The 28,000-nt window shown below is 43.9% G+C and overlaps 3 long non-coding RNA genes across 6 annotated transcripts in view; 2 read left to right on the top strand and 1 right to left on the bottom strand.

Moving 5' to 3' along the window:
- Positions 1-8,939, bottom strand: part of LOC140487237 (uncharacterized) — a 40,877-nt gene extending 31,938 nt beyond the window's left edge. The window contains exon 1 of one of the 2 annotated variants that reach the window (XR_011962829.1): positions 8,780-8,939. This is a non-coding gene — a long non-coding RNA (uncharacterized lncRNA). Of the gene's footprint in view, positions 1-2,319; positions 2,368-8,779 lie in introns of those variants that run through there. The other variant, XR_011962828.1, reaches the window with a different exon arrangement.
- The window catches only part of LOC140487235 (uncharacterized), a 143,092-nt gene that overhangs the window by 100,092 nt on the left and 15,000 nt on the right, over positions 1-28,000 (top strand). The window lies entirely within an intron of this gene.
- Positions 8,973-27,933, top strand: LOC140487236 (uncharacterized). Of its 3 annotated transcripts, none has more exons than XR_011962825.1 (5): positions 8,973-9,102; positions 10,087-10,203; positions 16,541-16,625; positions 16,708-16,842; positions 26,297-27,933. It is a non-coding gene; the product is annotated as an uncharacterized lncRNA (long non-coding RNA). The 3 variants fall into 3 exon arrangements; XR_011962827.1 differs by lacking the exon at positions 26,297-27,933 and adding an exon at positions 21,360-21,651; XR_011962826.1 differs by lacking the exon at positions 26,297-27,933 and adding an exon at positions 17,954-18,001.

Raw genomic sequence — 28,000 nt, 5'->3', positions numbered from 1 at the left:
TGGAGGGGTCTCACACATCCATGCAACAGATAAGAGGACAGCATTAGCAGCGATTTTCAGCCAGCAGTGCCAAGTGGATGAGCCTTCTCCATTAGTCCCTCACATCACAGATATGAATCGACTTGGTTGAAAACTCATTTCCAATCAGATCAAGAAATGGATAAGCGGTGTAAAGGTATGGGCCCTGCCAATATTCTGGCAATTATACTGTTGGCTGTGCTCCAGAACCTGCTGCCCACCAAGGCAAGTACTGCTCCAGCACTGGCACCAACTGACTTTGTGGAACATTGCTCAGGGATGTTCCAACACAACAACACAAGGCAGATCCAACTCAGCCAATTCCCCTCCATCAGTCCACACTCACTCAGCAGTGAAGTGATGGAAGGTGTCATCAACAGTGCTGTCACGCAGCTGCTCAGCAATAACCTGCTCAGCGATGCCCAGTTTGGGTTCTGCCAGGGCCACTCAGTTCCTGAGTTTGTTTCAGACTTGATTCACAAACAGACAAACAGCTGAATGAGGTGGGGATGACAGGCCAGACCCATTCCAAGACCACTATTTCGACTTCAGTGATATCACCTGACCTCACCACAGTCTTGGCTCATTTGGTGAAACTCTCATTCACTTCTTTTGTTAACTCTAGATTTCATTGTCTAAACCCACTCCTGGCCAGCATCCCACATTCACCCTCCCAATAATCTCAAGAATATTGAAAACTCTACTGCCGAAGTGCTCACTTGTACCAAAACTTGCTGATCAATCAAAAGACTCCCATTTGTAAGCAACAACAATTTACTTTCGCACCTTTGAATTAATTCCTGACTGTAATCATTCCTATCTCCCTGCACCACACACCTTTTCATATCTCAATAACTCATTTTAGTTCAGACTCTCAATCATGTGTTTATTTTTGAGTTCACCTGTGTGACTGTTTCTATCGACTCCAAGGGAACATGGTCTGGAATCCCCATTCTCACCCTCTAAGATCTACTTTCTTCCTTTAAGGCATTCTTGAAAAACTGCTTATTTGGCAATGCTTTTGGTCACAATATTCTCCATCTGTAGCCTTATGTCAAAACTTCTCAATAATATTTTTCTGAAATTAAAACCATGATGATTTGTACAAATATCTTCTACTCTTCAATATCGCTGAGTGAATAATCTGTAATGTCTCTTATCCAACCACGTTGTGGGAGCACCTTCACCATACAAACTGCAGCTGTACAAGGAAGCCAAACATCACCCTCTCCATAGGCAACAAGGCTTTGGCATTGATCACTGGTTTCTGTGGAAGGAGTAATACACAGTTGATGTTTCATGGAGTGCAATATGAATTACAGGGAATGAAAATGGTGCAGAATTTGACTGTCAGAAATTGAAGGAAAATGCACTCGCTTATTGGAAAAAAGAATTCTTGACTGTCAAAGATATTGTGGAAAAAATAATCTGATAATGGAACAGCATACGGTCAGGAGCCGGGCAGCAGTGGACAATTCATTTACATTTCTGAAGAAGGGCTTATGCCCGAAACGTTGATACTCATGCTCCTCGGATGCTGCCTGGCCTGCTGTGTTTTTCCAGCTCTACATTTTTCAATTCATTTACAAAACAGCTGTGAAAGTAATAGTAAAATACACCCATGAGAGACTGAGGAAGCTAGATACTGAACAAGTGGACATCAGAGAACCCAGAGGTGACCAGAGCAGAATTCACTTTTATGATCCCACAGTCAAAAGATGTCGAGCACAGAAATAGACTTCTTCGGTCCAACCTATGCCAACCAGATATCCTAACCTAATCTACCTAAATTAAATCCTTTTTGCCACTCCTCAGCCCATTGGCCCATCTGATCAATATCCCACTGTACTCTGAGATAACCTTCTTCATTGTCCACAATACCTCCAATTTTGGTGTCACTGCAAACTTACTAACTATACGGCCTCTATTCACATCCAAATCATTTAAATGAATGATGAAACAAATCCAGAAAAAAGTCCATTTCTCTGGGTTTGAATGTGCTCTGTGTAAATCCTGCCCTATGACTCTTTTTACCAGGGAAGGCTGCACATACATCCCTCTGATCTTTGCCCCCTACAAAGCTGGCGGCCGCGCACGTGTCCAGTGAATCATTGCCCCGAATAAAGATGGCAGCGCTCACTCGGACCGATTACTCAACGAGGCATATTCCCGTTTGCTGCAAAAACTGGACTGTAAGTTTCAAATTTGTATCTTCCGATGTGTACCAAATGATTGTAAAACCTCTCAGACCATACCAACACCATTTCCCTCCCGCTTCCTGCTGTTTATTTCTTTCCTTACCGACAGCTCTCCGCGCAGACATCCCGAACATCCACGCCCACCTCGAGGATGATCACGTGGTATAGTCTAGTCCCGCCCTCGTCCACTGATTGGCCGGAGGACCAACTGCCCCGCCAGGTCCTCCAGCTCCGCCCCTGCCTATGCATTGGTCCGACGCTGACATCAATCACATCTTCGGTCCAACCGGTATTTGCCAACCAGATATCCGAATCTATCGAAATTAAATCCTATCTGCCACTTCTCAGCCCATTGGCCCATCTGATCAATATCCCATTGTATTCTGAGACAAGCTTCTTCATTGTCCACAAAACCAACTGTTGGCTGGAGCTTGCGCACTGCTTCGTGGCTTTTGTTGCTGATTCTCAATTACAAGAGTGAGGGACAAAGTTAAAATCACACAACCATCTGATGAAGGACCAGCAAAGTAGTGCTTCCAAATAAACCTGTTGAACTATAACCTGGTGTTCTGTGAATTTTAATTTTGTCCATCCTAATCCAACACCAGCATCTCCAAGTGACGAGTGAGGGAGGAATGCATAACAAAAGATCTTGGAAAAGGAGAAGGCCGTCTTGCCCTTCGAGCCTGCTCTACCATTCGATAAGATAATGGCTGATCATTTTGTGGATGCAGAACCATTTACCCACGTTCTCACCATATTCCTTAATTAGTTATTTCAAAACTAACTTAGCTTTAAAAACGTTCATTGAACTAGCATCAACTACTTCCCTGGGCAATGCACTCCATCGAGGTCAAGACATTCCTTCTCAATTCACTCCTAAATTTGCTTCCTCTAATCTTGTGGTTTTGCCCTCTTGTCCTGGCTTCATCTGCCAGTGGAAACATCCTCTCTACTTCTATTTTATTCATTCCATTCATTATTTTATATATTTCCCATTCTTCTGAATTCCAATGAATATAATCCCAATCTACTCAGTCTCTGTTAAACCAAACCCCTCACCTCCAGAATCAACATAGTTAATCTCCTCTGCACCCCCTCTAGTGCCAGTACATCCTTGAGCACGTAAGGAGGTAAAAACTGCATGCAGTACTCCAGGTGTGGCCTCACCAGCACCCACTATAGCTGGAACATAACCTCTGCTTTTAAACACAATCCCTTCAGCAATGAAGGACAAAATTCCATTTGCCTTCTGAATTGATTGTTGTACCTGGTGACCCACCCTCCTGCAGAACGATATTCAGGTACCTCTGCATAGCAAATAATGTAACTTTTTTTAAAAATTCAAGTAATCATCTTTTTATTAATGTTACTCCAACCAAAGAGTATGACTTTACATTTATGAAAATAATATTCCACTTGCCAAACCATTGCCCACTAACTCAATGTATCTATGTTCCTCTGCAAAGTTTCCCAGTCCTCTGCACACTTTGTTCTGCTACTCATCTTAGTCTCATATGCAAACGTTGACACCCTACATGTGGTCCCCAACTACAAATCATCTGTATAAATTCTAAATAATTGCAGTCCCAACACTGATCCTAGAGGCACACTATTAGTTACTGATTGCCAGCCAGAATAAGGCTTATTTATCCCCACTCTTTGCTTCCTGTTAGTCAACCAATCTTCTATCCATGCTAATACTGTATCCCATGCACCCTTATATAATGCAACAGCCACTTGCGTGGCACCTTGTTGAAGGCCTTTTGGAAATCAAGGTACACCGCATCCACTAGGTCCTCGTTGTCCACCTTGCTTGAAATGTCTTCTTAGAATTCCAAATGATATGTCAAGCATGACCTGCCCTTCATGAATTGATGCTCTGTCTGCCCAATGGGACAATTTCTATTGAGATTCCCTGCTATTTCTTCCCTGATAATAGACCCACGCATCTTTCCAACTACAGAGAATAAACTAACTGGTGTAGAATTCCCTATCTTTTGTCCACCGCCTTTTCTTATAGTCCTTCTTTTTCACTGAAATATGCCTTTGCTGAGCACTTCCTAAAATGTCTTTGAAAATCTTTCACTGCTCATCAACTGTCCCACCATAAAATCTTTGTTTTCAGTCTACTTTATCCAGGTTCTCCCTCATTCTATTTTAGTTCCCCGTGTTCAAACACAGGACCAAGATATTAAATTTTATATTCACACTTTCCATATGTACTCTAACTTCAACCATACAGTGATCACTTCTTGCAAGAGGATCCCTAGCTCTGAGGTCATTAATTATTCCTGTCTCATTGCATGGGGGCCAGATCTTGGATAGCTTGCTCCTTGTCGGTTACATTTCATACTGTTCAAAAAAACTATCATGGATACACTGAATGAACTCCTCAAGGCTACCCTGACTGAGCTGGTTTGACCAATCTACATGTAGATTAAAATCACCCATGATAATAGCCGTACCATTTTTACAGGCATTAGTTATTTCTTTGTTTATTGCCCATCCCATTGTGATGTTATTATTTGGCCTACACACTGTGCCTATCAGTGACTTTCTTGTTAGAATTTTGAAAGCATCATTCCTGTTTCTCCTAATGTACAGCAATAACAACAACTACTTGCTTTGTATGGAATCTTTCACAATGGCAAATCTCCTAAGGTGCTTCATGGATGATCAAAACATTGATTAAGGAGAATGATTTTAAAATACATCTTAACGGAGGAGAGAGAAGGTTAGGGAGGGTATTCCACAGACTTCTGCTCTTGACAGCTCCAATTGTGGAGTGATGCAGGTGGGGTGGGGTGGGTTGGAAAGGGAACGTGCAAAAGGGAAATGGAGGAGCGTAGGCAGTGCATAAGGTCTTAAGGATAGAGGAGGTTCCAGACTGAGTCTGTCTGTCATAGACAGTGTGGCTGCCTCATGGAATTTGAAGCAACGCAATGGGCTCATGCATGTCATGTTAGTCAAGGATAGTATAACGGTGGCTGAGAGAACATTTGATGAGGACTTGTCTCCTGAAGTAGTGTGGGCTGAGGTTAGAAACAGCAGAGGGGAGGTCACACTGCTTGGATTTTTTATAGGCCACCACAGAGTTCCAGGGAGGGGGAAGAGATGATTAGCAAAATTACTCTGGGTAGGAGTGAAAGTAACGTGGTGGTCATTGTGGGGGACTTTAACTTCCCCAACATTGACTGGAAATAGTACATTGGATGGATCAGTTTTTGTCCAATGTGTACAGGAGGGTTTCCTGACACAGTATGTCAAAGGGCCGACAAGAGGGGAGGCCACATTGGATCTGATGTTTGGTCATGAACCGGACTAGGTGTTTGATTTAGTTGTAGGTGAGCACTTTGGAGAGAGTGATCATAATTCAGTTATGTTTAGTTTGGCGATGAAAAGGGATAGGTACATGCCACAGGTGAAGACTTATCGATGGGACAGTGGCAATTATAATGCGATTCAGCAAGAATTAGGATGCATAGGATGGGGTACCGAAATGCAGTGGATGCAGACAATGGAAATGTGGAGCTGGTTTAAGGAACAGATATTGCGTGTCCTTGATAGGTATGTCCCTGTCAGGCAGGGAGGAAGTGATAAGGTAAGGGAACCGTGATTTAGCACAGAAATTGCATCTCTTATTAAGAAGAAGTAGGAGGCTTATGTTTTGATGAGGCAAATGGTACAGATGAAGCGATGGAGACTTACAGATCAGCTAGGAAGGCTTTAAAGAGAGTTAAGAAGAACAAAGAGAGGACACGAGCAGTCTTTAGCGAATAGAATAAAGGAGAACCCTTAAGCTTTCTATAGGTATGTGAGGAATAAAGGATAGGGTAGGAATCGGGCCAATCAAAGACAGAAGTGGGAAGTTGAGTGTGGACACTGGAAATCGGAGAGGTGCGAAACGAATATTTCTCATTGGTTTTCACTCAGGAAAATTAGAATATTGAAGACAATAATGAGGTAGAAGATGTTAGACTAGAAAGGATAGAGGTCAGTTTCGAACAGGTGTTATCAATTCTAGAAGGATTGAATGTAGACAAGTCCCCTGGGCTAGATGGGATTTATCCATAGATTGTCTGGGATGCGAGGGAGAAGATAGCAAAGACTTTGGCTTTGATATTGAGCTGTCATTGCCTACAAGTTCAGTACCAGAGGACTGGATGTTTGCAAATGTTATGCCCTTGATCAAGAAGGGCAGTAGAGATGACCCAGGTAATTATATACCAGTGAGCCTTACTTCTGTTGTAGGAAAGGTTTTGGAAAGGATTATAAGAGACACTATTTGTAATCATCTGGCAAACAACAATATGATTTCAGATCGTCAATATGGTTTCGTCAAGGGCAGATCGTGTCTCACAAATCTCATTGAGTTTTTTGAGATGGTGACCAAGCATATAGATGAGGGTAGGGCAGTTGACGTGGTATACATGGACTTCAGTAAAGCCTTTAATAAGGTTCCACATGGTAGGCTGTTAGAGAAAATGCAGTGACATGGAATTGAGTGTAATTTAGCAGTTTGGATTAGAAACTGGCTTTCTGAAAGAAGGCAGCGAGTGGTGGATGATGGAAAATAATCAGCCTCCAGTGCGGTTATTAGTGGTGTGCCACAAAGATCTGTTTTGGGACCACTGCTGTTTGTCATTTTTATAAAGGTGTTATACGCAGGCATAGGTGGATGGATTAGTAATTTTGCAGATGACACCAAAGTCAGTGGAGTAGTGGACAGTGTGGAAGAATGTTACAGGTTGCAGGAGGACTTGGATAAACTGCAGAATTGGGCTGAATGTAGCAAATGGAGTTCAATGCAGCTAAATGTAAGGTGATGCACTTTGTGAAGAATAACAGGGGAAGGCAGAGTACTGGGTCAATGGAAAGATTCTTGGTAGTGTAGATGTGCAGAAGGATGTTGGAGGCCATGTACAGAGATGCCTGAAAGTTGCCACCAGGTGTACAGTACTGTAAAGGCGGCATACAGTGTGTTAGATTTCATTCGTAGATGGATTGAGTTCTGGAGCTGCAATATCATGCTGCAACTATCCAAAACACTGGTGCGGCCATATTTGGAATATTGTGTGCAGTTCTGGTGCCCATATTTCTGGAAGGATGTGGAAGCATGGGAAAAGGCACAGAGGATATTTACCAGGATGTTGTGTGGTCTGGAGGGAAGGTCTTATGAGGAAAGGTTGAGAGACTTGAACGTATTGTCATTGGCAAGAAGAAGGCGAAGAGAGGATTTGATAGAGACATACAAGATGATCAGAGGCTTAGATAGGGTAGACAGTGAAAGTCTTTTTCTAAGGATTATGACATTAGTGTGTATAAGGGGGCATATCTCCAAATCGAGGGGTGATAGATTTAAGACAGATGTCAGAGGCAGGTTCTTTACTCAGAGTGGTTAGGACATGGAATCCACTACCTACTAATGTAGTTAACTCAGCCACGTTAGTGAGATTTAAACAATCCTTTAGATAAGCACATGGGTGATTTCAGGATAGTGTAGGGGGACGAGCTGAGAATAGTTCATAGGTTGGCGCAACATCAAGGACCGAAGGGCCTGTTCTGCGCTGTATTGTTCTCTGACTATTGTGCGACAAGAGATTTTTACTGTCTTAAACAGAGTGATGGATCTTGTATTATGGGCTTACGAAGTGTCACTGATCTCTACCAAACATGTCGAGGTAGAGAATGCTGCCTGACCTGCTGCGCTTTTCCAGCAACACATTTTTCAGCTCTGATCTCCAGCATCTGCAGTCCTCACTTTCTCCATGTATGAGGTAGAGTCAGGAAAATAATAAGAGGCTACAACAGGAGGGGGACAGGTAGCTTCATACAAAACCCGACTCCTTCTCAACAGTTTTCACCACAAAAACCGAGCGCCTTCCAGAAAAGCACCTCTATATCCCACCACAACATTTTGCCCCCACAATCGTGGTATCTGGCTGTGCACTAAGAGGCGTGCAACAGTCTGTACTGGGACCCTGAAACGCTTGGTAAAGAGTCAAATCATCTGAGCATTGAGAGCCCCACCACATTGCATGCATTTTCTATTGTTTTCACTCTGTTCCTGACTTCCCTTGTTTTTCTTAAAGAACCTGCTAAAAGTTGTTATTACACACATCTGCACAAGCTGTGAATTGAACCCAGGCCTCTCGGTCCAAGATTCGGGATATTTTCACCGCGTCACAAAATATCGACTCGATCTTCCTTTGTCCCTTGCCTGCTAAATCACGCCTGAATCAACTCTGCAATTGGGAAGAACGGGCAGAACAGGAGGACCGAGTAGAGGCCGGTCCTCCAACCAGAGTGAGTGAGGAGAGGGACCAAAGCATTCTCGGGGGTGAACGCTTCAAGATTGGTCTGAGAGTAAAATATTTTGCAGGATTGATCATTCTCACGACTTAGTGGAGCATTAAACCTCTCTTATAAATCAATGTGAGACTTTAAGAAATACTGTAGTTGAAATGTAAATCTGATAACGTACATATTTCCAATCGATTTACACAACTCGAGTAAGAAACTTCTTTTCAAGCTCCCAGAACGATTAGTAATTTACATACCTGGCTGTTATGGTTGATTTGGACCGGACAATCTATTTGACTGTTAGACATCTCTATGACTATAACTCGACAAAACAATTGTTAATGAATAATATTGTACCCATCAGGCTTTGCAGTTATGAATATTCTCTCTAAATTCACTGATAAACTTAGACGCACGCGCAGTTTGGTTTCAATGCAGAGCATGCGCAGTGTCACATTGGTCAGGACAGAGAGAAATGGAGCTGCTTTCTCCGGCAGCGTGTTCGATCGGTTTCAGAGCCGGTGTGCGGGAGCCTCCCTGGGAGAAAGGAGCGGAGAGAATTCACAAGTCCCGGATAAAGGTTAAAAAAAATTCGAAAAAGTCCCTCCAGTCCTGGGTAAAGAGGTGGCGGTCTCTGATCAGGGAAGTGGTCCAGGGTCACGGCCGCCATTTGTTTGAGGGAAGAGTGAGGATGGTCAGGGCCGCCATGTTGAGAAGGTCAAGGTGCAGGAGGGCGGGGCTCTCGGGGTCTGTAGAACAATCAGAGGAAAGGGAAGACCCATTGTTATTGATTAATTCCACGAACACAGCTTCACTGGGCGATCCTGCAGGAATATCCTCTCTCAGTCCTGCTGTGATATTTCACCCAATCAGAACCAGCAGCTCTCCTCCTCTCTCAGCTCCCCTTCTGTCCTTCCTGCAGCATCTGTCCCCTGGAACCTGCCTGTCCTGTCCCTCCCTCAGCTGTCGTTTCTGTAATACCTGTGATATCCCAGTCCCACCTTAGATTACTTCACTAAAGACAGGAATGCACCCGATGGATTTTTCTTAACATCAGCAATTGTTTAATACTCACTTACCTGTTTTTAATTATATATTTTTTTGAAGCATTTAATTCACAGTCAATCATTTGCAATGGCGGGATTTAAAACTGTGTCCAGAGAACTTTTGCTGAGTTTCTGGATAAATTGCTTCACAATAATGCCCCTCGGCCATAACTTCGTCTGCTCACAGGTTGCGCATTCCAGTACAACATGAATCAAAACCCTTTCTTTGTGCACAATTATTTGATACTGAACTCTGGTGATGTCACTCAGTATCTCTCCTTGTGCGGTCCCTCACTGTGTGGGTCTAATTGCTGCCTCTGTCAGCGTCTCTCACTCTTGCAGCTACTCCAGATCCTGAGCCAACAGAATTCTCCACTCCAGAGAGATGACGCAGTACAGGCCAGGAATGGAGACTGGGATTTTCCAGATCTCTGTGGGGCTCAGTGCCATTTTACATATGTAACCCTCACAAGCATCAGTCTAATTTCCCATTCTGCCTAATTCTGTGTCTTCTACAGGTACTAAAGGAGTTACTGACTCAATAGACGTGCCAACTGCTGGTTGGGAAGATGTTTGGTCAGCCAGAGAGAAAAAGGTCAGGGAGGTCGGGAGCCTTATATAAATCCTGCCGCCAGGTAAGATTACTCACAGTGCACAGAGCAAAGAGCAATGAGAGGGCTCCAAACATCAGCTAACAGGCCATGACATAGATATAGTGCTGGAGGGGGAGCAGACTCGCCTCAGGCTCAATCACCACTTCTACTTTAAGTTTTATTGTACTGAGACAGCATCGGGAGTTCCCAGTTTTCAATCCAGGCGTGTGTTGTCTTGTTGAGCACAAGGACAACAGAGGGGAAAACAGGCCTGCAATGAGAGAGTGGTAATGCTGCCTGGGATCTTCCTGTTCCCAATTCCCTCTCCAACACTGCATCTATGGCTCATCTTGTGGACCAGTGTCTTCAATCATTCTAACTCCTATAACAGTTCCTATCTCTGTCATCTCCTCACCTCTCACCAATTTCTTGATATATTTGAAACCTCCAGTCCAGACGACCTGTAACTTGCTTCAGTCTCTACAAACATGCCTTGTCTCGATAGTCTCCTCCAACAACAACTGAAGACATTAGGTCTGTTTCTGTTCTGCATTACTCTTTGTTTGATGTTTCCTAAATGGAATGAGTTGCATTTGCCTGTGTTTGTCTCATATCCCTTCCAATCTTCTCCTCTCCATGTACCTGACCAAGTGTCATTTCCATGTTGTAATTATACTTGATTTCACCATTTCCTCTGGCAGTCCATTCCATCTATGCACCATTCTCTGTGGAAAAAGTTGCCCCTCAGCTCCCTCTTTAAATCCTTGCTCTCTCACCACACGTTTGTGGCTCTAGATTTGGACTCACCTACCCTTCGCAATTCACCTTACTTAAGCCCTACATTGTTTCATACACCTTTATAAGGTCAACCCGTGGCCTCCTCTGCCCATGAGAATTATTGACAACAATGTTACAAATATCTCCAACTCATGTACTCAATGTTCTGGCCACTGATGACAAGTGTGCCAAATGCTGCTTTCCCCTCCCTGTCCCCCTGTGATGCCACTTCCAAGGAACAATGTAACTGCACCCCTTGATCTCCCTCTGTTTGACAACACTGCGCAGGTCCCTACCATTAACTGTTTTAGTCCTCCCTGGTTTGTCTGAACTAAATCGAACACCTGAATTAAATTCCATCTTTCATTCCTTAGCCCACTGGCCCAGTTGATTAACATCCCCTTCGATACCTATATTCCCTGCCCACTCTTCCACTAATCTTGGTATCCGCAAAAATGCTAACAGGGACTGCTACCTTTTCACTCAGATTGTTTATGTAAGTGGTGCACAACAGTGGTCCCAGCACCAATCCTTACAGCACACTGCTGGTCAGAGGCCCCAGTCTGAACAACAACCCTCTCCCACCACCCTCTGTCTCCCACTGTCATCCCATTTTGTATCCAGTTGGCTAGCTCTCCCTGATCCCTTGTGACCTAACCTTACTAACCAATGTATCATGCTACACCCTGACCAAGGGTTGCTGAAACCAGAAACAACGTCTGTTGCTCTGCCTTCATCTATCTTCAAGTCAAATTTGTGAGGCATGTTTTCCCACGCACAAAGCCATACTGGCTGCCGTAATCAGTCTTTGTCGTTCCAAATACCACCTACCTCTCAGAATGACCTCCAACAACTGATGCACTCTGATGTCTGGCTCATCAGTCTGTAGTTTCCTGGCTTCCTCTTGCAGCCTTTGTTAATTAATGACACAACATTATAATCATAGTCAGAGAGTCAGACCGCACTGTTCAGTCAATGCTAACCATACTCTAAAACTGATCTTGTCCCACCTGCCTGTACCTTGATCCTATCCCTTCAAACCTTTCCTATTCATGTACTAATCCTAATGTCTTTTAAACATTGTAATTGTCCCCACATTCACCCCTTCCTTGGGAAGTTCATTCCACACGCAATCCACCCTCTGTGTAACAATGTGACCCTCACGACTTTTTTTTTAAATGTGTCTCCTCTTACACTTAAAAATATAGCTTCTAGTCTTGAAACTCCCCTGTCCTTGGGAAAAAAAACAGCTCCCATTAACTCTATCTATTCCCCTCATTATTTTATAAACTTCTACGAGGTCATCTGTCAACATTCAGGTTTCAATGAAAAAAATACCAACCTATTCAGCCTTTCTTTAGAACTGAAAACTTCCATACCCAGCCACATTCCAGTAAATCTGATCTGAACCCTTTCGAGCTTAATAATATCCTTCCGATAACTGGGTGACCTGAACTGAACACAATATTCCAGAAGAGGACTCACCAATGGCCTGTATAATCTCAATGCGACTTCACAACTCCTAAATCCAAAGTAATGAAAGCAAGTGTGGCAAGTCCCTTTTTAACCATCCTGTCTCCATGCTGCAAACTTCAAAGAATTATGTACCTATACCTCGAGGTCCCTCTGTTCTACAACACTACTGAAGGTCCTACCATTAATTGTATAGGCCCTGCCTGTGTTTGTTGTACCAAATGCATTCCCTCGCATTATACAGATTGAACTCCATCTACAGTTTTTCAGCCATTCACGCATTTCATCAGGATCCCTTTGCAATCTCAGAAAACCTTCTTCACTGTCCACAATGTCACCCTCCAGTCTACCCGCCTATCACACATGGTACAAATATCTCTGCTAGGGGCCCTACAATTACTTCACCAGCTTCCCACAATGTCCTGACATACATTTAATCAGGGCCTGGGGATTTATCTACCTTTGTGGTTTAAAACCTCCAGCACCTCCTCTTCGATAATGTGGACTCATTTCAAGACATTGAGTTATAGAGATGTACAGCACGGAAACAGGCCCTTCAGACCAACTCCTGCATGATGTATCTAGTCACATTTGCCACAATTTTGCCAATATCCCTCTAAACCCTTTTTATTCATATACCCATCATATAAAATGTATTTCTATCAGCCTGCACTATTTCCTCTGGCAGTTTATTCCATAGACTCTACCGGAACCAGTTTTCCTTTAGGTCCCTTCGAAACGTTCCCCTCACACTTAAAAGCGATGCCCTGTTGGTTTGGAATCCCCCAGCCTGGGAAAAAGACCTAGTCTATTGACCCTATCGATGATCATCATGATTTTAAACACCTTTATGAGGTAACTCCTCAGCCTCCCATGTTCAAGTGAAAACAGCCCCAGCTTATTCAGGCTTTTCCCTGAAGAGCAAACCCTTCAACCCTGGAAGCATCCTTGTTCATTTCTTCTGAACCGTTCATGTTGCACAACATCCTCCCGATGGCATTGAGACCAGAATTGCACACAGTATTCTAATAGTAGTCAGGACAAACATGGTTTAGTCCCCCGAGCGCCCCAGTCTTTATCCACAGTAAGTTCCAAAGTGAAATATTTGTTTCGGATCCTGTAGTTGACCACATTGTTGGCTTCATTGATCATTATGGATACCTGTTTTGTCCCTCACTCTTCTTTTGCTCTTAATACACTTATAGAATCTCTTTCAATTCTCCTTAACTTTCTCTGCCAAAGCTATCTTATGCTCTCTCTTTACGTTCCTGATTTCCATCCGAAGAGTATTTCTACAGCCCCGATGCTCCTGAAGGGATTCACTTGAGTCAGCCAGTTATGTGCCCTCCTGTTTTCTTGACCAGAGCCTCGAAACTCAGCCAGTGTTTCCTAATTCAGTCAGCATTGAGCTGCACACTAACAGGAACACACTGGCGCTGAACGCTCCTTTTATCTTGGTTTTTAAAATATTCCTATTTGCCCAGACTTCCCTTTACCTGCAAATAGCCTCCCAGATCTACTTTTAAAATTTATTAGATTAGATTAGATTAGATTAGATTACTTACAGTGTGGAAACAGGCCCTTCGGCCCAACAAGTCCACACCGCCCCGCCAAAGCACAACCCACCCATACCCGTACATCTACCCCTTACCTAACACTACGGGCAATTTTAGCATGGCCAATTCACCTGACCTGCACATATTTGGACTGTGGGAGGAAACCGGACCACCCGGAGGAAACCCACGCAGACACGGGGAGAACGTGCAAACTCCACACGGTTAGTCGCCTGAGGCGGGAATTGAACCGGGTCTCTGGCGCTGTGAGGCAGCAGTGCTAACCACTGTGCCACCGTGCCGCCCATGCTGTGCCACCGTGCTGCCCATGCTGTGCCACCGTGCCGCCCACCTGTGCCACCGTGCCGCCCACATTATGTCTAATACTATCTTGCTCCGTGGTATAACTTGAACTTGTGGACCAGGCCTGTCCTTTTCCATTGCTATTTTCAAACTAATACAATTGTGGTGACTTTCCAAAGTGCTCCCCCACTAACACCTCAGTCCTGTTCCCTACCTTGTTTCCCAAGGGGAGGTCAGGTTTAGCCCCATTCTCCAGTTGGGCCATTTACATAATGACTGTGTACCTGTGCTGACATCTTCAGACATCCAGGGACTTGCCCACCAAGGTCCCTGTCTTCCTCAGTTCTCCAGGAGGACCTACCATTCATGATGTATACTGTTCGCTTATGAGACTCCCCACAGTGCATTACCTCACAGTAATCAGAAGTAAACTCCATCTGCCATTCCTCTGCTCAGTTTATCATCTGATCGATATCAGACTGCAGCCTGAGACCATGCCCCTCACTGTGGACAACACTCTCACTTTTCATGTCATCGATAAACCTACTAATGATTCCTTCTGCTTTCATATCCGAGATATTAATGTACATAATAACCAGCAATGGTTCCTGCACAGATCCCTGTTTTACATCCACTGGACAAAGGCTTCCAATCATAAAAACAATCCTCCACCAATTGTGGATACAATTTATCAACTTACCTTGGATCCCATGGGCTCTTCCCTTTTGGACCAGCCTTCCGTGTGGGACCTTATCAAAGACCTTAATGAACTCCATGTAACCCACATCATCTGCATTGCCCTCATCAAAATCAGGACAGTCCTCAAGCAAATCCATACAGACAATTCCTAATATATTCCTGTCCTTTCGAATGTTGATTCATCGTGTTCCTCAGAATTGTTTCCAATAATTTCCCTCCCTCTCCTATCAGACTATCTGCTGTGTAATTACCTGGCCTATCCCTGCTGCCCTTCTTGAACAAAGGAGCCACATTGCGATCCTCCAGTCATTCAGCACTTCACCTGTGGCCAGCAAAGTATTAAATATATCCGCCAGGGCCCCAGCAATCTGCTCCATTACCTCCCATAGCAGCTTGAGATATATTTTATTGTTACTGGGTATTTCTCCACCTTTTTGCCTGTGAAAATATTTAATGCCTCCTCCTCATTGATCTTAATATGTTCCTGAACCTCACCATCCCTGGCTTCAATGTCTTTCTCCTGTGTGAATACAGATGGGAAGTATTCATTGAAGACCTCACCTTCTTCCTCTGGCTCCATGCACTGATTGTCCCTTTGGTTTCGAACAGGCCCCACTGCTTAGTTGGGAATTCTCTTACTCTAACTGTACTTATTAAGTACCTTGTGGCTTATCCTTAACATTATTAGCTCAGGATATTTTGTGACCGTTGTTTGCCTGTTCATTTTTAAGGACTACAACCACCACCCCCAGCATCCACCCCATCCCCCCTGCCCCACACACTCTAGACTTTTGAATGGCTTCGTCTGTTTTTATTGCTCTGTATTTTCTTTATCAAACTCACAATATCCCTTGATCAGTATTTGCTAAATGTGCTGTTTGAGCCATTCACTCCTCCCAAAACACATTTGCTCTGAATTCTCATTGCATCACATTAAACATCTCCCGTGTTCCAAATAGAGACTCCAACAAGTGTAGTTCCTTGCAGTCGAGGCTTGCCAGTCTAATGATAACGTTGAATGACAGTGATAATCTAATGATAAATGGCCTCCCCAAGTTTAGATACTTAGCTTCTGCATTACCCTTATCTTTTTCCATAATGTCTTTGAAGCTAACAGTTACGGTCTCTGTGCTCAAAAAAGCTCCTCATCTCTGTCATCTTGTCCAGAACCTACAGTCCACCCTGTCTCTAACATTCTCGAGTCCTTACCAACCTCTCCATCTGTGCACATTCCTCCAGCCTGGAGAGCACATGATATCACTGTAACCCTCTCCAGTCTTCACACCACTCATGCATTCACCTATTTACAATGGTGGGTTTTGAATATTGCCAGAGTTTCTGGATAAATAGCACAGCGATAATACCACCAGGCCATCACTTCACATTCTCACAGGTTTCCCATCCCTGAGCACTGTCACCAGAAGCAAAATGAATCAAAACCCCTTCTTTCTACACAATGGTTTGTTCCTGAAATCTTCCTGCGTTCTGCTGATATCACTCAGTATCTCTCCATTTGGTATTCCTCACTGTGAGGGTTTAATCGCTGCCTCTGTCAGTGTCTCTCACTCTTCCAGCTACTCCAGATCCTGAGCCAACAGAATCCATCTCTCCAGAGAGATGAAGCAGCACAGACCAGAGATGGAGATTGGGATTTTTCAGGTCAGTATGGCAATTATTACCATTCTGCATGTGTTTCCATCACCCTAATTTCAGAGACTGTCTATTTCTCTGTCTCCTGTAGGTATTTAGGAAGTTCCCGACTCAATAGTCTTCCCAATTGCTGGGTGTCTCATCCATCACCTCATTGAAGATGGTTGGTCAGCCAGAGCGACAAAGGGCAGGGAGATCTGGAGCATTCAATAAATCCTGCAGTGAGGTAAGATCACTCACAGTGCACAGAGCAGAGAGCAATGAGATATCTCCAAACATCGGCTAACAAGACATGACGCATACAGTGCTGGAGGGAGAGCACAGTACAGACACACCTCAGGCTCAATCACCACCCCCACTGTAAGTTTTGTTGCACTGAGACAGCATCGAGAGTTCCCAGTTTTCAATCCAGGCCTGTGCTGCCTTGGTGAGCATCTGGACAACAGAGGGGAAAGCAGGCCTCCCATGAGAGGTTTATAACCGTGACCAGTCTAAAGAGTCCTTGCTAACTCTGCAACCCTCAGTATTGCTAACTTCATCCAGTCTCGAGAACCGAGCAGAAAGCAATGAGAAGGCTCCAAACCTCTGTTAACAAGACATGACATCGATACAGTTCTGGAGGGGGAGTACAGAATATCCCCACCTCATGCACAATCACTCCCCTGGCTTTAAGTTCTGTTGTACTATGACTTGCTACTCTCCAACGCTGCATCTACGGCATGTCTTGTGGACCGGTGTCTTCAATAATTTGTAACTCCTATAACAGATCCTATCTCTGTAACCTCCTCCTATCCCAATCGTCCCTCCACATATTTGTAATGTAATGCATTCCAGACTACCATCCCTGTCGCTGTAACTTGTTTCAGTGTCTACAACATGCCTTATCTAAGGAATCTCCTCCCCCAATCACTGGAGACAGAGTCATACAGCACTGAAACCGTTCCTTTGATTCGAATAGTCCATAATGACCAGAGACCCTGAACGATTCGAGTTTCCCTGCATTTGACCCAAATCCCTTCAAAGCTTCTCCTCTCAATGTACCTGCCCAAATGTCTTTTGCATGTTGTTATTGGACTTTGCTCTACCACTTCCTCTGGAAGCTCATTCCATACCTGCACCATCCTATGTGTGGAAAATGTTCTCCTCCAATCCCTTTTACGTCTTTCTTCGCTCCTTTCATATTTATTCCCTCTAGAACATAGAATGTGGCAGCGCAGTACAGGCTCTTTGACTCTCGATGTTGCGCCAAGCTGTGGAACAAATTTGAAGCCCAAGTAGCTGACACTATTCCATTCTCGTCCACATGACTATCCAATGACCATTTAAATGCCTTTCAGGTTAGCAGATCTATTCCTGTTGCTGGCAGACCTGAGGAGAGTCAATACAGTGTGTGATAATCCTGGGACCTGAGAATGGTCAGTACAGTGTGTGAATACTCACGTGGCCTGAGAATATCAATACTGTGTCGCCTGTGATTGCCCCAATGATGTGTGAACAATCCAGTGGCCTGAGGATGGTCAATAATGTGTGAATACCCCTGTGGCCTGAGGATAGTCAATGCTGAGTGTTAGTTATCCTTTGGCCTGAGGATTGTGAACATAGATTGTGAAAAATCCTGCGGCCTGAGAATTTCAGTACTGTGTGTAAATAATCCCATATCCTGAGAATGGCCAATATTGTGTTTGAATGATTCTTTCCTGAGGATGATCAATACTGTGTGCGAATAATCCTGGGAACTGAGAATGCACAATACTGTGTGTGAATATTACTGTGGCCTGGGGATGGTCAATGCTGTTTGTAAATAATCCTATGGTCTGAGAATGGTCAATATAGCGTGTGAAAAATCCTGCGGCCTGAGAACTTCAATATTGTGTGTAAATAATCCTGTAGGCTCAGGATACTTAATACTGTGTGTGAATTAATCTTATTGAGTGAAGATGGTCAATACTGTTTTTGAATAATTCTCTCTTGAGGATGGTCAATACTGTATGTGAATAATCCTGGGAACTGAGGTTCGTCAGTACTATGTGTGAATATTATAGTGGCTGAGGACGGTCAATGTTGTTTGTGAGTAATCCTGTGGCCTGAGGATGGTCAATACTGTGCGTGAATAATCCTGAGGCCTGAGAATATTCTATTCTGTGTGTAAATAAACCTGTGGCCTGAGGATGGTAAATACTGTGTGCTAATAATCCAGTGTCCTGAGGATGATCAATACTATTAGTGGGCAGCACGTTGGCACAGTGGTTAGCACTACTTCCTCACAGCGCCAGAGACCCGGGTTCAATTCCTGCCTCAGGCGACTGACAGTATGGAGTTTGCACTTTCTCCCCGTGTCTGCGTGGGTTTCCTCCGGATGCTCCGGTTTCCTCTCACAGTCCAAAGATGTGCAGGTCAGGTGAATTGGCCATGCTAAATTGTCCATTGGTGTTAGGTGTAGGGGTATGGGTGGGTTGCGCTTCGGCGGGTCGGTATGGACTTGTTGGACCAAAGGGCCTGTTTCCACACTGTAATGTAATCGAATCTAAATGTTTGTGAATAATCCTGTGGCCAGAGGATTGGAAATACTATATGGATATTCCTGTGGCCTGAGGACAGTCAATACTGTGTGTGAATAGTCCAGTGATCTGGGAATGGGAAATAATATGTGTGAATAATCCATATCCTGTGTTTGAATAATTCTCTCTTGAGGATGGTCAATACTGTATGTGAATAATCCTGGGAACTGAGGTTCGTCAGTACTATGTGTGAATATTATAGTGGCTGAGGACGGTCAATGCTGTTCGTGAATAATCCTGTGGCCTGAGGATGGTCAATACTGTGTCTGACTAATCCTGTAGTCACTGAAGTGTTGTTTTTTTGATGAGCAACTGGTTGATCCTCTCCCTCATATGTCCCTCCACATTGCTGCAAACCCCTCCAGCTGCAGCAATCCGTACTGTCTTTGTAACACTGTTCAGGCCCTGATGACTCTCTGTAACACTCTCAGCACATTTGTCTCTCCCTGATCCTGTCGTGTCATTAAACGCTGATAATGATTCCCCTTCCCACAGCTCTCCCCCTGCTAGCAGACCCTTTGCAATCTCTTTAAAACTTACTCCTAAAACACACACTTTAGGATTTTAAGTACTTTTTGGTGACCTTCTCCACCTCATAATCTAATATGATCCATTTTGTTCTGAGTGAGGGACCGGTGGAAATTTCTTGCTGAGGATTTGTCTGTTTCAATGAAATGTTCTTTTGTTGAGTGTTTTACACTATTCTTTCAAACGTTTTCCACTGTTCGTTTAGATTAGATTAGATTACTTACAATGTGGAAACAGGCCCTTCGGCCCAACAAGTCCACACCGCCCCGCCGAAGCGTAACCCACCCATACCCTTACATCTACATCTAGATCTACATCTACCCCTTACCTAACACTACGGGCAATTTAGCATGGCCAATTCACCTGACCTGTTCGTTTACAGACACATATTTCAGTCCATTGAGCCTGTTAACCTTGGTCAGTTCTACTGTCAAACTTATGTGATTGGCTATTTTTGTTTCTAGTTGTAGCTTGGCCTTTGTGATTCACTGAAATGCTTTAAATTAATTTAAATTGCACTTTCTCGCAATTTCCCAGAGGATCTCTCCAGGTGACGTGACTCATTCACTAAGTTTCATCTTACAACCATTTATCTGAGATAGTTACATCCCTAGCCAGTTGCACAGTGTGTTATTCAAAGAAACACTGAAAAAAATCTCTTTACTCCCCTTCCAATATCACACTTATCTGTGTGATTGTCCCAGATGATGCGAATATTGAACTTTCCCAAAATTATCACAATACATTTGTTTAAAAAATTCCAATGAATTCCTGTGCAATGCAGTGATGAGCAATGAAATGCTGTTCTGTGGCTAAAACTGTTCTGCTGCTTGTGTCCTTGGCAAGTACTGGCCAGAATTTGACTACTGGCTGACTCTACTTCATGATCTGAGGCCAAATGATTTCTCTGTAATGCCGTTGTTATCCATTATTGTGAGTATTGCCCATTTCGCCTGAGTTTCTGCAAGGTTGTGGATCATTGAATATTTATGTTCCATCTTTTGTTCGCCCGGAAACCATGTCTCCCTGGTGTCTAAATCTCTTTTAACTTTGGGTCACAAATCCATCTCCCTTATTGATGAGACTTTGTCCATTCCAAAAAAAAATTGCTCTTTCCCACAACTTCCTGTCAAAAACCGATTCACTGTTGTGCGACTTGAGTTAAACTTTGTCCCATCCTGTCCCTTTCTGCTTGTCTTCAGCCACATTCCCATGCTGTTCCGATGCGTCACCTTTTCTCTTTGGATTTGGAAAGTTCCTTTCACCTGAACCCTGCATCCTCTCTGTCAGTTTAAAGCCCTGTCCATAAACCTACTGACATTATTGGCCAGGACACTGGTCCCAGCACAGTTCCAGTGGGACCATCCTAATGGATTATTTATTAAATCAGGTATGGGATGTGGATGTCTCTGGCTGACCAGCCTTTCTTGCCCAACCCGAGCTGACCTTGAGCTGAGAAGCTTGCTCAGCCATTTCAGAGGGTCATTGAGAGGCAAACACTTTGCTGTGAGTATGTCGTGCAGACCACGAGAGGATGGGCAGATGCCTTTCTAAAAGGACAAATGTTTGGATATTTTGTACATCAGTAATGGTTTTATACTTATTTATGGATTATTATTATTTTTAAAACTATTGATTTCAAATGTCTCCATTTCAGATGGTGAGATTCAAATCTGCCTCCCCTGAAGATTAGCTGAGGTTTTGGATACATTGTGTAGCAATAATACCACGGGGGCATCACTTCACCTGCTCACAGGTTGCTCATCCCAGAGCACTGATACCAGGGCACCATGAAGCTAAACCCATTCTTTCGACTCAGTTGTGTGATGCGGACATCTTCCAGCAATCTTGGGCTCTTAATTGATATCACTCCATTTTCCAGATCTCTGTGGGGCTCAATGCCATTCTCTATGTGTAACCCTCACTACATCAGTCTAATTTCCAATTGTGTCTATTCCTCTGCCTCCTCTTGGTACTCAGGAAGGTCCTGACGCAATAGACTTCCCAACTGCTGGGTGTCTCATCCATCACCACATTGATGATGTTTGGTCAGCCAGAGAGACCAAGGGCAGGGAGATCTGGAACCTTCAACAAATCCAGTAGTGAGGTAATATCACCCACAGTGCACAGAGCAAAGAACAACGAGAGGGCTCCAAACATTGGCTAACAAGACATGACATAGATAGTGTTGGAGTGGAGGCACAGTACAGCCACAACACATGCTCAATCACCACCCCTACATTAAGTTTTGTTGTACTAGGACTCACTACTCTGCACAACTGTATCTATGGCATGTCTTGTGGTCCAGTGTCTTCAATAATTTGTAATTCCTATAACCGTTCCTGTCCCTGTAACCTCCTCCCTTCCTGATGGTCCCTCCACATATTTGAAACGTACTGCATTCCAAACTACCATCTCCCTATCTCAGTGTCTACAACATGCCTTATCTCGGTAATCTCCTCCTCTTTAACTGGATAGAGTCATGCACCACAGAAACGGTTCCTTCGATCCAACCAGTCCATGCAGACCAGAGTCGCTGAATGAGATGCGTTTCCTTGCATTTGACCCATATCCCTTCAAACCTTCTCGTCTCCATGTAATTGCCCAAATGTCTTTTACATGTTCTCATTGTACTTTTCTCTACCACTTCCCCTGGAAGCTCATTCCATACCTGCACCATCCTCTGTGTGAAAAATGTTCTCCTCCAATTTCTTTAAAGTCTTTCTCTTTCATTTCATATTTATGTCCTCTAGAACATAGAACATGACAATGCACTGCAGGCCCTTCAGCCCTCAATTTTGTGTCAATTTCTGGAACCAATCTGAAGCCCAACTAACTGACGCTATTCCAGTCTCATCCATATGCCTATCCAGTGACCATTTAAATGCTCTTAAAGTTGGTGAGTCTACTACTGTTGCAGGCTGTGTATTCCATGCCCCTACTACTCTGAGTTAAGAGGCTACCTCTGACATCTGTCCTACATCTATCACCCTTCAATTTAAAGCCTCTGCTAGGCATTGCCTTCCAAGGGAAAAGGCTCTCAACCCATCTTAGATTATCTTAGATGTCTCAATTAATTTGCCTCAAACATTTTCTCTCGAACGAAAACAGCCTTTTCTTGTAATATCTTCCCTCCAGAACAGGTAACATCCCAGTAAATCTCCTCTGAATCCTTTTCAAAGCTTACATATCCTTCCTGTAATGTAGTGACCTGAACTGTACACAATACCCCAGGTGTGGCCACCCACGAGTTTTGTACAGCTGTGGCATGATCTCATTGTTCCGAAACTCACTCCCTCTCCTAATAAAAGCTAACACACCAAATGCCTTCTGAACGAACTTATCAACTTGAGTGGCAATTTTCAGGGATCAGTGTATGTGGACGTAGCGATCTCTCTGTTTTTCTACACTACCAAGAAACTCACCATTAGCCCAGTACTCTGTGTTCCAGTTACTCCTTCCAAAGTGAATCATCTCACACTTTTCTGTATTAAACTCCATTTGTGAACTTTCAGTCCAGCTTTGCAGCTTATCTATGCCTCTCTCTAACCTACAACATCCTACATCACTATTCGCAACTCTAGCAACCTTAGTGTCATCCGCAACTTTACTAACCCATCCTTCAATGTCCTCATCCAGGCCATTTATATCAATGACAAGCAACAGTGGATCCAAAACAAGATCGTGGCGTTACCCCACTAGTAACTGAATTCCAGGATGAATATTTCCCATCAACCACTACTCTCTGTCTTCTTTCATTGAGCCACGTTCTGATCCAAACTGCAAAATTACCAACAATTTTGTTCTGATTTGGAGATGCCGGTGTTGGACTGGGGTGTACAAAGTAAAAAATCACACAACACCAGGTTATAGTCCAACAGGTTTAACTGGAAGCACACTAGCTTTCGGAACGACGCTTCTTCATCAGGTGATTGTTCCAATCACAATCAACTGATGAAGAAGTGTCGCTCCGAAGGCCAGTGTGCTTCCAGTTAAACCTGTTGGACTATAACCTGGTGTTGTTTGATTTTCAACAATTGTGTTGGTATTGACCTCTGTATTGTCTGCAATAGCTTACCGTGGGGAATGTTAACAAATCCAAAAACACCACATCAACTGCTTTACCCTCATCCACTTCTTTGGTCACCTTCTCAAAGAACTCAGGTTTGCGATGCACGACCTACCCTTCAGAAAACCATGTTGACTATCCCTCATCAATTTATTCATCTCCAGATGGTTACAATTCCTATCTGTTATAAGCCTTTCCAACACTTTACCCAGAATCAAAGTAATGCTCACAGCTCTATAATTACCAGGGTTTTCTCTATTTCCCTTTTTGGACAAGGGGACAATATTTGGATCCTCCATCCTTCTGGCACTATCTCTGTAGACAATAACAACATAAAGATCAAACCCAAAGACGTAGCAGTCACCTCCCTGGCTTCCCAGAGAATATGAGGATAAATCCTATCCAGCCCAGGGGAGTTAGCTAGCTTTACACTTTGCAGAATTGCTAACACCTCCTTCTTCTGTAGTTCAATCCCTTCTAGTTATGAACTCCACTACCCTGGGGAAAAGACGTTGGCTAATCAACTTACCTGTAACCATCATTGTTTTATAAACCTTTATGAGGTCACCTCTCAGCCAACTACGCCCAGTGGAAATACAAAGAACGATGATACATGTGTTTCTGTTGACGTTCCCAACACTACTTTGCCACAATGTACTGGGATACACTTGTTCAGGACCTGGGGCTTTCTCGACCTTTGTGTTTTAAGACCTCCAGTACTAGGTCTTCTGTAATGGGGACTTTGTACAAGACATCACTGTTTCTTTCCCTTTGTTTCCTAGTCTTTGTCCACAGTATGTTCTGACATGAAATATTCATTTAGGGTCTCGCCCATCTCCTGTGGTTCCACATTTGGATGGCCTCACTGATCTTTCAGGGACCCTTTTGTCTGTCCAGTTGCTTTTTTGTCCTTGTGTGCTGTAGAAATTTATTTTGCATTCTCCTTAAACTTATGTGCCAAATCTATCTCACCCTCACTCCGCTCCCCCCCCAACTCCCCCCCCAACTCCCCCCCCACTCCCCCCCCCACTCCCCCCCCCACTCCCCCCCCCACTCCCCCCCACGACACCACCCCGCCCAATGTTGCTTTCCAGCTTATCTAGCCTCTCGGATTTTGTCAAACCCTCCAGTATCAGTAACGTCTTCGTCAATCTTTGCTCCATTTACAGCATCAGTAAATGCTTCTTAAATCGCGAGGATCAGAATTCTATGCAGCGCTCCAAAGCTGTACTGTCTATCCCTAAACAATCCTTGCCTTTGCAAATGCATGTAATTCCTGTTCAGTGGAATCACTTCCAACAACGTATGCATCACTGACATCAAGCTAATTGGTGTTGATGTCCCTGGCTTTTTCTCACAGCCTTTCCTGAGGACTGGCACAACATCAGCCACACTCCAGGCTTCCAGCTCATCACCTGTGGCTGTCAGTAATAGACAAATCTCTTTATGGGACCCCACAATTTCTTCCTGAGTTTCCCACAATATCCAGGGTTATACTTGATTAGTTCCCAGGGATTTGTCTACCATTTATGCATTTAAAAACCTCCAGCACCTCCTGTTCTATTATGCGGACTCTTTTGAAGACATCACTGTTTATTTCCCCGAGTTGCCCAGTTTTTCCTCGCAGTAAGTTGAAAAGTGAAATTTTCGTTTAGGATCTCAGCCATCTCTTCTGGTTCCACACTTGGTTGGCCCCATTAAACCATATTCAATCCGTGTTTAATGTTCTGTTGTTAATATGCTTGTATTTTCCTCAGTTTGATCTGCCAGAGCTTTCTGTGGTCCTCTTTGGCCCCACGTGATCTCTCACTTAAGTGTATTACTTCACCTGCAGTGTTCTTGAAGGGATTCTCTTAATCCAGCTGGCTATATGTGACACGTGGCCCCTTTTTCTGGACCAGAACCTGAATATCACCATTCATCCTGTGTTTCTTACTTGCATCAGCATTATCCTTCACACTAACAGGAATATGCTGGCACTGAACTCTCATTTATCTCTCTTTTGAACGCTTCCCACCTGCCTGACGTCCCTTTACCTGCAAATAGCCTCCACAAGTAATTGTTAAAAGCTCTTGACTCATATCTTCTGGATTCAGGCAAGGCCAGTTTTGATCATTAACTTGTGGACCAGCCATGTTCTTTTCTATCACTATTTTCAAACTATTACGATTGTTGTGACTTTTCCAAAGTGTTCCCCCACTAACACCTCTGTCCCTTTCACTTACTTGTTTCCCAAGGGGAGGTCTGGTTTTACCCCTTCCTGCAGTCTGACCATTTCCATTCTGATTGGGACAATTTTCTTGAACATGCCTAACAAATCCCTCCCATCCAACCTCCAAACACTCTGGCAATCCCAGTCTAGGTTTGGAAAATTAAAATCCCCGACCATTACAACCCTATCCTTCTTACAGATATCTGAGATTGCCTGAAATATTTACTGCTCAATTTCCCACTGACTATTGAGGGCCTGTAGTGCAGTCATATCAAAGTGATGACCGATTCTCATTTCTCATTTCCACCATTAGCCAATACCAACCTGCTGGACAGACATAACAGACAACAGGACGTTGAACCTATCAACAAAGACGGCATACTTAAACTACTGGACTTGTGCCTCACAACACACTTCACATTCAACAACCAAATATACGAACAAATCAACGGAACACCCATGGGCTCACCCATCTCTGGACTCGTAGCAGAAGCAGTAATGCAAAGGTTAGAACAAACAGTCTTACCACAAATACAACCCAAACTCTGGGTCAGATATGTGGATGACACCTTTGTAATAAATAAAAACACAGAAATAGAACACACACCAGATCATCAACGCCACACTCACAGGAATCTGATTCACGAGAGAGGAAGAAAAGGACAACCAACTCCCATTCCTAGATGTGATAGTACAGAGAACACCGAACGGAGAATTCACCACAAAGGTATACAGGAAAGTCACACACACAGACTAAGTCCTAAACTATGAAAGCAACCACCCCAACACACAAATGAAGTTGCATCAGGACACTATTCAAAAGGGCCACAACACACTGCAGCACACCAGAACTGCAAAAAGAGGAAGAGAAACACCTATACAAGGTATTCGCCAAAAACAGATACCCCCGCAATTTCATCAACAGATGCCTAAGGGAGAGACAATGGAAAAAGGACATACTGCAACCCAAAGGACTAGCCACACTACCATACATCAGGAGCATTTCTGAACTGACAGCCAGACTACTGCGACCAGTAGGACTCATAACAGCACACAAACCAACAGCCAGACAACAACTCACCAGAACGAAGGACCCGATACCCAACATGAGAAAAACTAATGTAGGGTACAAAATCCCATGCAAGAACTGCACAAAACACTACATTGGACAAACAGGAAGACAGTTAACAATCCATATACAGGAACACCAACTAGCCACGAAACGACACGACCAGCTATCCTTAGTAGCCACACACACAGACGACAAGCAACATGAATTCGACTGGGACAACACTACCATTATAGGGCAAGCCAAACAGAGAACAGCCAGGGAATTCCTAAGAGGCATGGCACTCATCCAAAGACTCTATCAACAAACAGATCGACCTGGACCCAATATACCGGCCACTACAGCAGACAGCTCAAACTGACAACTGGAAGCGGCAGAGACAGGCCACTATAAATGCCGGAGTAAACAGCACAGAAGCGCTTCACAGGAGGCTCCCAAGCACTGAGAATGTCACCTAGACAGGGGACGAAACGTTTGCAAGACAAATTCCCAGCTCGGCAAACAGAACCACAACAGATGCTGAATAGGCTGGGGCTATTTTCTCTGGAGAGTCAAAGACTGAGAGGTGACTTCATGGAGATTTATAAAATCACGAGGGGTGTGAATAAGGTGGGCAGCCGGGTCCTATTTCCTCAGGTTAGTTGGGTCCAAAACTAGAGCACCTGGGTTTAAGTTGAGAGGGGAAACATTTAAAAGGGATCTAAATGGCAATGTTTTCAAGCTGAGTGTGGTGTGTGTATGTGAGGGGCTACCAGATGAAGTAGTAGAGGCTGATAAAATCATAACATTTAAAAGGCTTCCAATTGGGTACATGAATAGGAAGGGTTTTGATGGATACAGGCCAATAGATGGTAAATGGGAATCCATTAGTTTAGGATTCCTTGTTGGCACGGACGAATTGGACTGAAGTCTGTTTCTTTGATCTCAATAAATTAAGATACAAATAAA

Source organism: Chiloscyllium punctatum, chromosome 16, assembly GCF_047496795.1.
Source record: "Chiloscyllium punctatum isolate Juve2018m chromosome 16, sChiPun1.3, whole genome shotgun sequence".
In the NCBI taxonomy this organism is placed as follows: domain Eukaryota; kingdom Metazoa; phylum Chordata; class Chondrichthyes; order Orectolobiformes; family Hemiscylliidae; genus Chiloscyllium; species Chiloscyllium punctatum.
The sequence above is the reverse complement of the archived record's forward strand: the minus strand, read 5'-3'. Positions and strand labels throughout refer to the sequence as shown.